Raw genomic sequence first — 12,439 nt, 5'->3', positions numbered from 1 at the left:
ACAGAAAGATCAGCCTGACAATGCCTGAAGCTACTGATTTATCTTGACATCACAAAAAGATATTCAGGTAATCAAACATGTTTTTCTCCTGACATAATGTGATAGATACAATAGGACAGTTTTTTTTTTTGAGATGGAGGTTTGCTCTTGTTACTCGGGCTGGAGTGCAATGGAACAGCCTCAGCTCTCTGCAACCTCTTCCTCCCAGGTTCAAGCAATTCTCTTGACTCAGCCTCCCAAGTAACTGAAATTTCAGGTGTCCCCCTCCACACCCAGCTAATTTTTTTGTATTCTTAGTAGAGACAGGGTTTCACCATGTTGGCTGGGTTGGTCTCGAACTCCTGACCTCAGGTGATCCATCCACTTCAGCCTCCTAAAGTGCTGGGATTACAGGTGTGAACCACTGCACCCAGCTGCAATAGGACATTTAAAACACCATTTATGTAATGTTCTTGCCAGAAAATCAACCCTGAATCTATATAGTATCTAGATCCAAATACCAGTTTAAAGACAAAGGACAGAGAAACTTGTTAAACTATTAAGAGGTGTACAATCAGCAGAAACCAGAATGTGGGAAACTCTAGACGATAAATAAATGATGTGTTTTCTTCAACAAGTAGATTACAAAGGAAATTAAAAGGGTGAGGAAGTCTATAAAATTGTCTTACTGTGAGTCTCCTAGTAAAGACAGCCTGCGGGAAAGCTTATTCCAGGAAATGAGGGGAAGGGGAAACAGAAGAGAAAATAGGTCAATAAAAGAGTGTGCATTTCTGACCTGCCACATTTGGTGCCAAGTGTGCAGTCTTGAGGGGCTGTCTTCTGAGACACAATTTGAGCTACAGCCTACTTAGGAAGAGGAAGATGGAAGAATTGATGCACTAGCTCCCATCACCCGTTGATCAAATGTTTACCTTTGAGTGTTGACAACCCCAAACTTCCCTGTTGCACATTCATGGGTCCCAAAATAACTCACACTTCATGGAAAAGGAATTCCCAAGAAGGAATGCAGGAAGCCCATGGCATGGGCGTGATGCCTCACCACTGTTGGGTTTTGTTTATGTGAAGCCTGTGACTAAAGCAACTGGAATGAAACAAGTGGCCAAGGGCCTGGGGAAAGGTGGCTGAGAGGATCTGAGGTGGTGAGCCTAAAAGGGGCTTGATACATAGACTTAAGAGACATATTAACCAAACACAAAGTGAGGACCTTGCTTGGATGCCTATTCAAACAAGTTGTAGAAAAAACATTTATGAGATAATTGGAAGAAATTGAAAAATTGAAAAATGACTGGATATTTAATATTAAAGAATTATATTTGAGTTACAGTAACACTACTATGTTTATCATTTACAGATGCATGCTGAAGAATTTGTGAAGTAATAAGATGTCCAGTATTTGCTTCTAAATAATCTATTGGGCAGAGACAGAGGTAAAGATAACCAAAGTTGGCCATGTGTTGATAATGATTAACGCTATATGCTTATTATATGAAATTTTTTATACCCTTTTGTTTACTTCTCCCTGTTTAAAATAATCCATGGTATATTTTTAAAACTATTGCACTAAGAGCTTTTATGTTAAAAGTTCTGGTACGTGGGTGGGTTGCTCCCACTTAGAGGAAACAGCAATATGCTGACTTTAAATCTCTTTTCTTGGACTGGTCAGAGTTCCCAGAGAAGATCCTCTCAAATCCCTGCCTGCAGGGTGTATTTCTGATGCAAGAGCTCTGGGAACAAATGAAAGACAGACTTGGGGTAGTCTCACCATTCAAAATGCCCAATTTCACTTATCTCCCTGTTTTTAGTATGGTACCCCTGATCTCAACTGTGTTTGATATCCCTCAGCCTCCTCTGTTCTCCCTCTCCAGAGAATAAACCTCCTATCTTCTTCTGCAAGCAGAATGAGCATTTGCCCAGCTATGCAGATAAGGAAGAATGGATCTCTCCGTCTCTAGATCTTCAACCAATCCTGTTTTCCCACTTCTAGAGGCGGGGGTGAGCAACCTGCTCTCTATTCCAGAGACTTTTGGGGATTCAGCATCAAAAATCATGCTGCTTCTTAGTGTTTCCTAAAGTCAATTTAAAGTTAATGTTTTGGGGACCTTATCCATCTATTTCCTCAGTTCTAAAATGTTGATGTTGGGTTAGTTTATGTCTTTTTACAAGAAAAATCAATTTACTGACATTTTAGTAGAATTTAAAGAAGCAGCAAAACTAAAGCAACAGATTTATAAGGACATAATTCATATACCATCCAACTCATTGAATTAAAATGTAAGCTCAGTGGTTCTTAGTATATTCACACAGTTGTACAACTACCACCAACACCAATTTTAGAAAATTGTCATCACCCCAGAAAGAAACCTTATACTCATTAGCAGTCACTCCCAATTTCCCTCCAAACTCCAAGCCCTAAGCAACCACCAATCTATTTTATGTCTCCAAAAACATTTGCCTATTTGGGCACTTCATATAAATACAATAATATAATATGTGGTCCTTTGTGACTAGCTTCTTTCACTCAGCATATTTTCAATATTTATTCAGAATGTAGCCTGTATCAATACTACCTTTAATTGCCAAATAATATTCCATTTTATAAACATATCACATTTTATATATCCATTTATCAATTGATGAACATTTGAGCTGTTTCTACTTTTTGGCTGTTATGAGTAATGCCATATGGACATTCTTTTTTAACTTTTATTTTGGGTTCAGAGGTACATGTGCAGGTTTGTTATGTAGATAAATTATGTGTCACAGGAGTTTGGTGTACATATTATTTCATCACTGATGTAATAAGCATAGTACCCAGTAGACAGTTTTTCAGTCCTCTTTCCACCCACCTTCCACCCTCAAGTAGACCCCAGTGTCTGTTGTCCCCTTCTTTGTGTCCATGTGTACTCAATGTTTTGCTCCCACTAATAAGCAAGAACATGTGGTATTTAGTTTTCTGTTCCTGTGATAGTTTAAGAGTATGTTCTCCAGCTCCATCTATGTTACTGAAAAGAACATTATCTCATTCCTTTTTATGGCTGCATAGTATTCCATCGTGTATATGTGCCATATTTTCTTTATCCAGTCTACTGTTGATGGGCATTCAGATTGATCCCATGACTTTGCTATTGGGAATAGTGCTGCAATTGCACATATGTCTGGGTGTCTTTATGGTAGAACAATTTATATTCCTTTGGGTATATACCCAATAATGGGATTGCTGGGTCAGTTTTGTTTTAGGTTCTTTCAGAAATTGTCAAACTGCTTTCCACAGGCGCTGAACTAATTTACATTCCCACAAGCAGTGTATAAGCGTTCCCTTTTCCTCCACAGTCTTGCCAGCTTCTGTTATTTTCTTTTGACTGTTTAATAATAGACATTCTAACTGGTGTGATATGGTATCACATTTTGGTTTTGATTTCCATTTCTCTGATGATTAGTGATGTTGAGCATTTTTTCATATGCTTCTTGGCTGCCTGTATGTCTTTTCCTGAGAAATGGCTACTCATAGTCCTTTGCCCATTTTTTAATGGAGTTGTTTGGTTTTTGCTTGTTAATTTGTTTAAGTTTCTTATATATTCTGGATATTAGACCTCTGTTGGATGCATAGTTTGCAAATATTTTCTCTCATTCTGTTGTCTGTTTACTCTGATGAGAGTTTCTTTTACCATGAAGAAGCTCTTTAGTCTAATTAGGTCCAATTTGTCAATATTTGTTTTTGTTGCAATTGCTTTTGGCATTTTCATCATGAAATCTTTGCCAGGGCCTAGGTCCAGAATGGTATTTCCTAGGTTATCTTCCAAGGTTTTTATAGTTTTACATCTTACATTTAAGTCTATAATTCGTTTTGAGTTTATTTTGTGTATGGTATAAGGAAGTTCAGCTTCAATCTTATGCATATGGTTAGCACCATTTATGGAATAGGGAGTCCTTTCCTTAATGCTTGTTTTTGTCAGCATTGTCAAATATCAGATAATTGAAGGTGTGCAGCTTTATTTCTGGGCTCTAGCAAGTCAAATCCAGCAGCACATCAAAAAATTAATCCACCATGATCAAGTAGGCCTCATCCCTGGGATGCAAGTTTAGTTTAACATAAACAAATCAATAAATGTGATTCACCATATAAACAGAACTAAAAGAAAAACCACATAACCATCTTAATATATGCAGAAAAGGCTTTTGATAAAATTTAACATCCCTTTATGTTAAAAATTCTCAACAAACTAGGCACTGAAGGAACATACCTCAAAATAACAAACACACAGCCAACATCATACTGAATGGATGGAAGTGGTAAAAGGTACTGAAACATACAAGTATGTTTCAGATAAACCACAAATAGTATAACCCACTAACAGCTCATTAATTCACTTTTTTTTTTTTTTTTTTTTTTTGAGGTGGAGTCTCACTCTGTCACCCAGGCTAGAGTGCAGTGGCATGATCTCGGCTCACTACAACCTCCACCTCCTGGATTCAAGTGATTCTCCTGCTTCAGCCTCCTGAGTAGTTGGGACTACAGACATGTGCCACCACACCCGGCTACTTTTTGTATTTTTGGTAGAGACAAGGTTTCCCCATATTGGCCAGTCTGGTCTCAAACTCCTGACCTCAGGTGATCCACCCACCTCAGCCTCCCAAAGTGCTGGAATTACAGGTGTGAGCCACTGTGCCCAACCTTAAGAAGTAATTTGAAGCCAGATCACAAAGTGCCTTAATAGCCATGCTAAAGAGCTTAGACTTTATTCTATAGACCTGTGCTTCTCAAACTTTAATGTGCATTTGAATCTATGAAAATGCAGATTTTGATTCAGTAGGTCTGGTGTGAGATTCTACATTTTGAGCAAGTTCCAATGTGAAGCCAATGCTGTTGCTCCAATGATCACACTTTGAGGAGCAAAGCTAGAATGCAGTAGGAGCCATTATAAGTTTCCATGCACACATAATTCAGCCAGTTTAAGAAGGCTGGCTCTGACTACAATGCAAACAGGTACAAACAGTATTAAGAGCCAGTAAAAACTAAAGCTCCTGAATTTCCTTAGAGTTGATATACATAGTTACAACATGTTCTCCAGTGGTGTCCAAATGCAGAAAAAGGGAAGCCGAGAAACAGAAAGAGAGCTTACCCCATGGAGTACACTGGCCACCCACCTACTGCGCTCCCCAAGATGTTTGCTGGAGGAAGGCTGTTTGCTGATGACTGACTGGACTTTCTAGCTGAGCATCTCAGGGCCCTCAGAACCTCCACAGCCAGCCTCCAGTCTTTTTGCCCCTTTAGAAGTGACTAAAGGGCAAGACTCCAGAATTTCCATTGGGTAGCTTTGGGCTATCAAAACAGCAGAGACTGGGGGGAAAACAAAGAATGATCTTATGCTCTTTAGAAATGCCGAAGAGTTTAATAATATACTTAACACGACTGGCCCCTTGCCTGCACATGCTTGCTCCATGACTGTTACAGGCAAATTATCTTTGTGTAGCTAAGCAGAATTAAGCCTGAAGCATCTTCTTTTTAGGATCTCACTTATGCTTGCATTTAACATGCCTGGTAGTTCTAAACAGGAAAAATTAGGGGAAGGAAAAGCCTTAATACTATCTTTTAAAGTGATTTAATTTTCCCAAAATTATAAAAGTGCTACTATATTATTGTAAAAAAAATTAATTGCAGAAAATATAAAGAAGTAGAAATAAAAATGATTAACATTTCAATCTCCAATAATTACTATTAATTTTTTTTTGGAGGGGAGAGGAACGGAGTCTCCCTCTGTGTACCAGGCTGGAGTGCAGTGGTGCGATCTCAGCTCACTACAACCTCCACTTCCCAGGTTCAAGCAATTCTCCTACCTCAGTCTTCTGGGTAGCTGGGATTACAGGCATGCGCCACCATGCCCTGCTAATGTTTGTATTTTAGTAAAGACAAGGTCTCACCATGTTGGCCAGACTAGTCTCAAAATCCTGACCTCAAGTGATTTGCCTGGCTGGGCCTCCCAAAGTGCTGAGATTATTCAAATATTTTGATGTACTTCTTCTCGTGTTTTCTTTCTTTCTTTTATAACAGATATTCTGCTTACTGCTCTTTCCTCTTAATGTCACAAAATGAGCATTTCTTCTGCTATTATCATTTTGTAAACAAATTTTTTTTTAAATCGCTGATTATAAAGCAAGTTGCACTGCCAAGTTTTTTTTAGGAGAATATGTAAAAATTCTCCTCTTTTCTACATTTGCTTGTGTTTTCAATCAAGTAACTTGGTATGTAGTTAGGCCTAGAAAACATGATTAATGAAGATTATATAATATTCTATAAAATGGATATTACACAATTTAATCACCATTACACAATTTAATCAATCCACCTCTTTCTTTAAAACAGATCATTCAACAAATTTTTACTAACACTGTGACAGGCATTGTTCTAGGTTTTGGAATCAGGAAATCCCTGCCCTAATGGAGATTACACCTTAATGGGGTGTCAGTGAATTTTTGAAAAATTATTGAATTGCAGTGGTGTTTGCTTCAGCAATCAAAGTGGAGCATAAAGGAGTGGAGAGTGACCGGGCAGCAGTGGAGTAACACAGGTGTGGGAGGTCGCAGAAGTCACTCTGAGCAGGCGAAGGATGCGGAGAAGAGGGTCCCGCGCAGACCTGGGGAAGCGCATTCCGAGCGAGGTTATGGCAAGTGCAAGGCCCTGAGACAGGGACAAGCCTGGCGAGGAGGCTCCTTTGGCAACACACAGGGCGGCGGGGAAAGGGGTGGGTGGGGTAGCCATGGAGGCAGGCAGGGCCATCGTGCGGGGCCTTGCAGGCCACAGGAAAGAGCAGAGGTTGATTTTCTGTGTAATGGAAAGCCCCAGAGGAGGAGCACTATAATCAAATTTACTTTCTAAATGATTCCTCTGGTTACTGTGCATAGAATAACCCCACTCCTTGATAATGGCCTAGATACCTCTAGAAGAAACTGAGAAAATATTTTTGTAATTTTGGAATAGGGAATACAAGACTGATGCCTCCGTTCACACATTCACACATTTTGAATGCTAATAGTGCGCCAGGTATGGTGACAAGCCCCAGGAATACAGTGGTGATGAAACTCTGTCCTTGTGGAATTTATAAACCCATTTGACAGCATAGATATTGATGACTTCTGAATGGCACAAAAAGAAAAACAAATTAAAGACAAAAACAGAAAGCCACAATAAAAACAAAAAATGACAAATGGGGAAGTGCATAAAGGGTCTAATTTTCGTACCTTATACACAGTTCTTATAAACCAATAAAAAAAAGATAAACAGTCCATTAAAACATGTCGGCAAAAAAAAGAATAGACAGCTTAAAAACAAATAAAAAGCAGCCAATTAACAAAAGCATTTCCAACTGCAATGATAATTCAACAAACACAAACTGTAAAAAGCCAGATTATTAATATTTATTGTTGTGAGTAGAAACTTGAAAATACTTTTCGGGGAGTAATTTTTTTTTTTTTTGACACTGAGTCTTGCTCTTTCACCCAGGCTGGAGTACAGTGGTGTGATCTTGGCTCACCACAACCTCCACCTCCCAGGTTCAAGCAATTCTCCTGCCTTAGCCTTCCAAATAGCTGGGATTACCAGCACCCACCACCACACCCGGCTAATTTTTGTATATTTAGTAGAAACGGGATTTTACCATGTTGGCCAGGCTGGTCTCAAATTCTGGATCTCAGGCAATCTGCCTCCCTCAGCCTCCCAAAGTGCTGGGATAAAGGCATAAGCCACGGCACTCAGCTCTTGGGTAGTAATTTAGAAATGTCCATCAAAATGTGCACAGGTAGATTTGGTGGACTGTAAACCCTGTGACCCGCCTGAAGGGTGTGCCATCCCTTCTCTGCCTTGGTATAGTCACAGACTAAGAGCATGTGACCTACAGTCCCCAATAAAATGTTTTTTTTTTGTTTGTTTTTTTCTGAGACTTTAGATCTTGACCATTAGGATAGAAGAAAGAGGTGGAGTTTACTCAGCCCACAGTGACCAGTGACCCTTGGGCCCAAGCTGGCCCTGCTACAAGGGCATTCATTTGCTTTGTGATTCTGGTCCCCCACTGCTGCAGTGGTTCTTGCCCATCTTCAGAGTTGATTTTCCACATTTTCTTTAGAGTCTGTGAGTCCCAACTTGTCCTTCCAGTATGTTCCTTTTTGCTTACGTTAGCAAGAAGGTGTTTCGTTGGACTGCCACCCAAAAATTCTCATATATCGACTAAACTCTTTCACAGTTGTTACTTCCTAGAAGTGAGAACAAAGGAGGAATGAAGAGGACAATGGGTATGGGGAAGGGAAGGGGAGTGATATGATACTATTACATTGGTTTTTGTTTTTGTTTTTGTGACAGAGTCTTGGTCTGTCACCCAGGCTGGAGTACAGTGGCACGATCTCAGCTCACTGCCACCTCTGTCCCCTGAGTTCAAGCGATTCCCCTGCCTCAGCCTCCCAGGTAGCTGGGATTACAGGTGTGTGCCACCACTCCCAGCTAATTTTTTTGTATTCTTAGTAGAGACGGGATTTCGCCATGTTGGTCAGGCTGGTCTCGAAACCCCTGACCTCAGGTGATCTGTCCTCCCTGGCCTCCCAAAGTGCTAGGATTATAGGTGTGAGCCAATGAGCCCTGCTTACATTGGTTTTTAAAATACGATTCACTGCTTATATTATTATAATAATTTAAATGCAGAAATAAAGAAAAAAAGAGAGAAGAAGAGTAAGCAGGAATTGAGGAAATAATGAGTCGCCTGTAATGTTACTAATCTGGGAGGACTATTCTCAACAGTTTGGTGCATACACACACAAATTTGTACATGTATGCATGTGTAAGGGTGTGTTTGCATGCACACACACACATTTATTTATATACGCATATATTAAAATGGGCTTTTACTATATTTGGAGAGTTTCTTTGTCAATCAACAATATATTAAAAATGCTTATTCGATGGGGTGTGATGGCTCTCACCTGTACTCTCAACACTTTGGAAGGTGGAGGCGGGTGGATCCCTTGAGCTCAGGAGTTCAAGACCAGTCTGTGCAACATGGCCAATCCCCATCTCTACAAAAATACAAAAATTAGCTGGCGTGGTGTCATGCACCTGTAGCCCTGGCTACATCTCTTGAGCCCTGGAGGTGGAGGTTGCAGCGAGCAACCATTGTACTCTAACCTGAGTGACAGAATGAAACTCCATCTCAGAAAAGAAAAAAGCTTTTTCATATCACCAAATACTACTAGATTGTTAATGGCACTGAAGTCTTCACTTCTCTGGATATAACATAATTTGTTGAATTGATAGCTTACTATTGAAATTTTAGGTTGTTTCTACATTTCCAATATTATTATTTAAATGGACATAGTAACAATGCAATAAATGATCTTTGATTGGTCATTGTTCAGAAATGTAGTTATAAAGATATTTGAGGGACAACTGGAGAAATTAGATTATGAAATGGATGTTAGGGAATTGTAGCTAATTTTGTTAGTATAATTTGTGGTATCATAGCTGTAAAAAATGTTATTTTTAGAGTTTCATACAGACATACTTAGAGTTGAAGTGTCACACTTTCTGAAAATTAGTTGTAAATGTTTAGCAACAATGAAAAATGGATGAATAGATGATAAGCAGATGAGAGAAAGAGAAATAGATGAAGCAAATATGGCAAAATATTAGCAAGCATGAAATCTAGGCAGGTGGTGGATACGTGAGTAATCACTGAAATATTCTTTCTACTGTCCTACTTGACATTTTTCATAATACGAAGTTTTCTTTAAGAATATCAAATATTTCACAAAATTTTCTGGAGGGTTCAAATTTGAGGTAAAAAAAGACAATGAAAAAGATCGTTGTCATACATCTTTGCACTTTTAAATAATATTCTTAAGATAGATTGCTCAAAGTGAATTTCTGGATCAATGAGTCTATATTAATTTAAGCCTTTTGATACAATAATACAATATATTATTATATTACCTCTCAGAAAAATTTTAGTATTTGCATTCCTAATGATAAAATATTTGCATACAAGAATGTGTATTTCTCCATATCCTCATCATCACAGAGTACTTACTATCAAAAAAGCTTTGATAAGCAAAACCTGTCCTGAATTTTATGTTGTCATGTATTTAGTTTGTAATATTCATAATTTAAATGTCACTTACAGTAATTCTATGAATTTCCTGTTCATGTTCTTTGTTCTTTTTTTGTGATTATCTGATTTTTAAATTGATGATTAAGATCTCTTTATATATTAAGAAAAATAATTCTGTGTCTGTCATTCTGTCGTATATATTGCCATTTCTTTTTTTTTTTTTTTTTTTTTTTTTTTGAGATGGAATCTCACTCGCTCTGTTGCCCAGGCTGGAGTGGAGTGCAATGGCACAATCTCAGCTCACTGCAACCTCGGCCTTCTGGGTTCAAGTGATTCTCCTGCCTCAGCCTCCAGAGTAGCTGGGACTACAGCCGCCTGCCACCACACCCAGCTAATTTTTGTATTTCTAGTAGAGATGGGATTTCATCATTTTGGCCAGGCTGGTCTCGAACTCCTGAACTCAGGTGATTCACCTGCCTTGGCCTCCCAAAGTCCTGGGATTACAGGTGTGAGCCACCACACCAGGCCTCATTTCTTCATATTTTGTCATTTATTTGTTAACTATGTGTTTTTTCCCCAAATAGATCGTTTTAATTTCAAGTCTTTTCTTAATGATTGTGCTTTATGATTTTGATCCCAAGATTAAATATTTATCTATTTTTGTATTTAATTAATGTCTCCCTTTACATTAAGTACTTTAATGTTACGGGAATGTACTTTATTATAAGGTATGCCCTAGTGAACTAACTTTATTTTTCCAAATGGCTAACTAGTTTCCCTTATAATATCTTAAATTCAAATATGTGTATTTAATTCTGTTTCTGCAGTTTCTATTGTCTGTTCATTTATCTGTTTATCTGTTTCTGAGCCAGTTCCATACAATTTCATGTACTTTAGCACTACAATATATCTTAATCTCTGATAAAACAGAGCCTTATCATTCACTTCCTGCTCAACATTTTCTTTTGTTTTCTCCTGTGTTAATTCTTCCATGTGAACTTAAGAAGCATTTTGTTAAATTCTAAGAGAAATTCTGACATTTCGATCGAAAATGTTACAGCTATAGATATTAGGGGAGAATTTACATCTTTGCTATAGAAAGCCTTCTATCTAGGAAAATAATGTGTCTCTGTATTTAATCAAGCCTTTTTGTTCTCTCAGGGAAGTTTTTAGTTTTTTTCAGGCAAGACTTAAACATTTTAAGTTTATTCCTAGTTACTTTGAATTTTTTGCTTCTTTTGACAACTTTATGATTTTTTTCTATTTTATTTTCTAACAAAGGTTTCCTCTTTTTTTTTATCATCTAGTCAATCTGTAATTTAAAGTGGCTTACGGAGTGAGATAAAGAACTAACTCTTCTCTTCCCTGAATAGATGGGCTTTTTTTCAAGTAGCTGCCACCACAGAATATTTACTCACCAAAAAAATTTAATACAAAAGTACATATACAGGCTGGGCACAGTGGCTCACGCCTGTAATCCCAACACTTTGGGAGGCCGAGGCAGGCAGATCACCTGAGGTCAGGAGTTCAAGACCAGCCTGGCCAACATGGTGAAACCCCATCTCTACAAAAATACAAAAATTATCTGGGCATGATGGTGGGGCCTGTAATCCCACCTACTCTGTAGGCTGAGGCAGGAGAATCACTTGAACCCAGGAGGTAGAGGTTGCAGTGAGCCAAGATTGCGCCATTGTACTCTAGCCTGGGCGACAGAGTGAGACTCTGTCTCAAAAAAAAAAAAAAAAGTACATAAATACTGTGATTGTAATTATGTAAAAACATACTAGCATATTGACAAAGATTAGAAAATAATATATAAAACCGGAAAGTAGTTTTTTGTAAGAGTCATTTTTTTTGTATTTAAATTGGTTTTCTTTATAATCTTGTTTTCACAATTGATATAAACTGGATATTGAAGAGTTCATTTTTCCTCATCATCCTTTTTGCCTTTTTCTTTAAGTTTTTTTCCAATAATAATTTGAATGTGACAGTTTCTTGTATTTCACATTATGTGCTTAGTGCTTTCAGGTGTTAATTGAGTGGCATTTCCCAAGCTAGACAACCTGGTGCCTGATTAAAATACGAGAAGAAAAAAGGAGAAATCCATGGATGCCCTCAAATATTAAATTCTGGGATAAGGACTTCTTTATGGCTTAAGTCATGCAGGGTTTTTCTCCTTGCCAAGAAATGTGAAACTAATATTGTTCTGTGTGCCATGGACAGTAAAAGGGTTTTGGAAGAATCACAGCTCCTTTTGGCAAACGCCTGCCATTCCATGGCCTGAAAGCGACTTCCCCCTCCTTTTTCAGGCTGTGTGTCTCTATTTGTTTCTCCTGTGACATTTTTAGAAA

At 38.2% G+C, this 12,439-nt stretch overlaps 1 long non-coding RNA gene across 1 annotated transcript in view; it reads left to right on the top strand.

Moving 5' to 3' along the window:
• The window catches only part of LOC116552266, a 29,320-nt gene that overhangs the window by 10,527 nt on the left and 6,354 nt on the right, over positions 1-12,439 (top strand). Inside the window, exon 2 of the long non-coding RNA XR_004269305.1 lies at positions 1,352-1,427. This is a non-coding gene — a long non-coding RNA (uncharacterized LOC116552266). The remainder of the gene's footprint in view (positions 1-1,351; positions 1,428-12,439) is intronic.

The sequence above is a fragment of the Sapajus apella genome, unplaced genomic scaffold, assembly GCF_009761245.1.
Source record: "Sapajus apella isolate SASKATOON/1434 unplaced genomic scaffold, GSC_monkey_1.0 scaffold11, whole genome shotgun sequence".
NCBI classification, from domain to species: Eukaryota; Metazoa; Chordata; class Mammalia; order Primates; family Cebidae; genus Sapajus; species Sapajus apella.
This window is presented reverse-complemented; position numbering and strand designations above follow the sequence as displayed.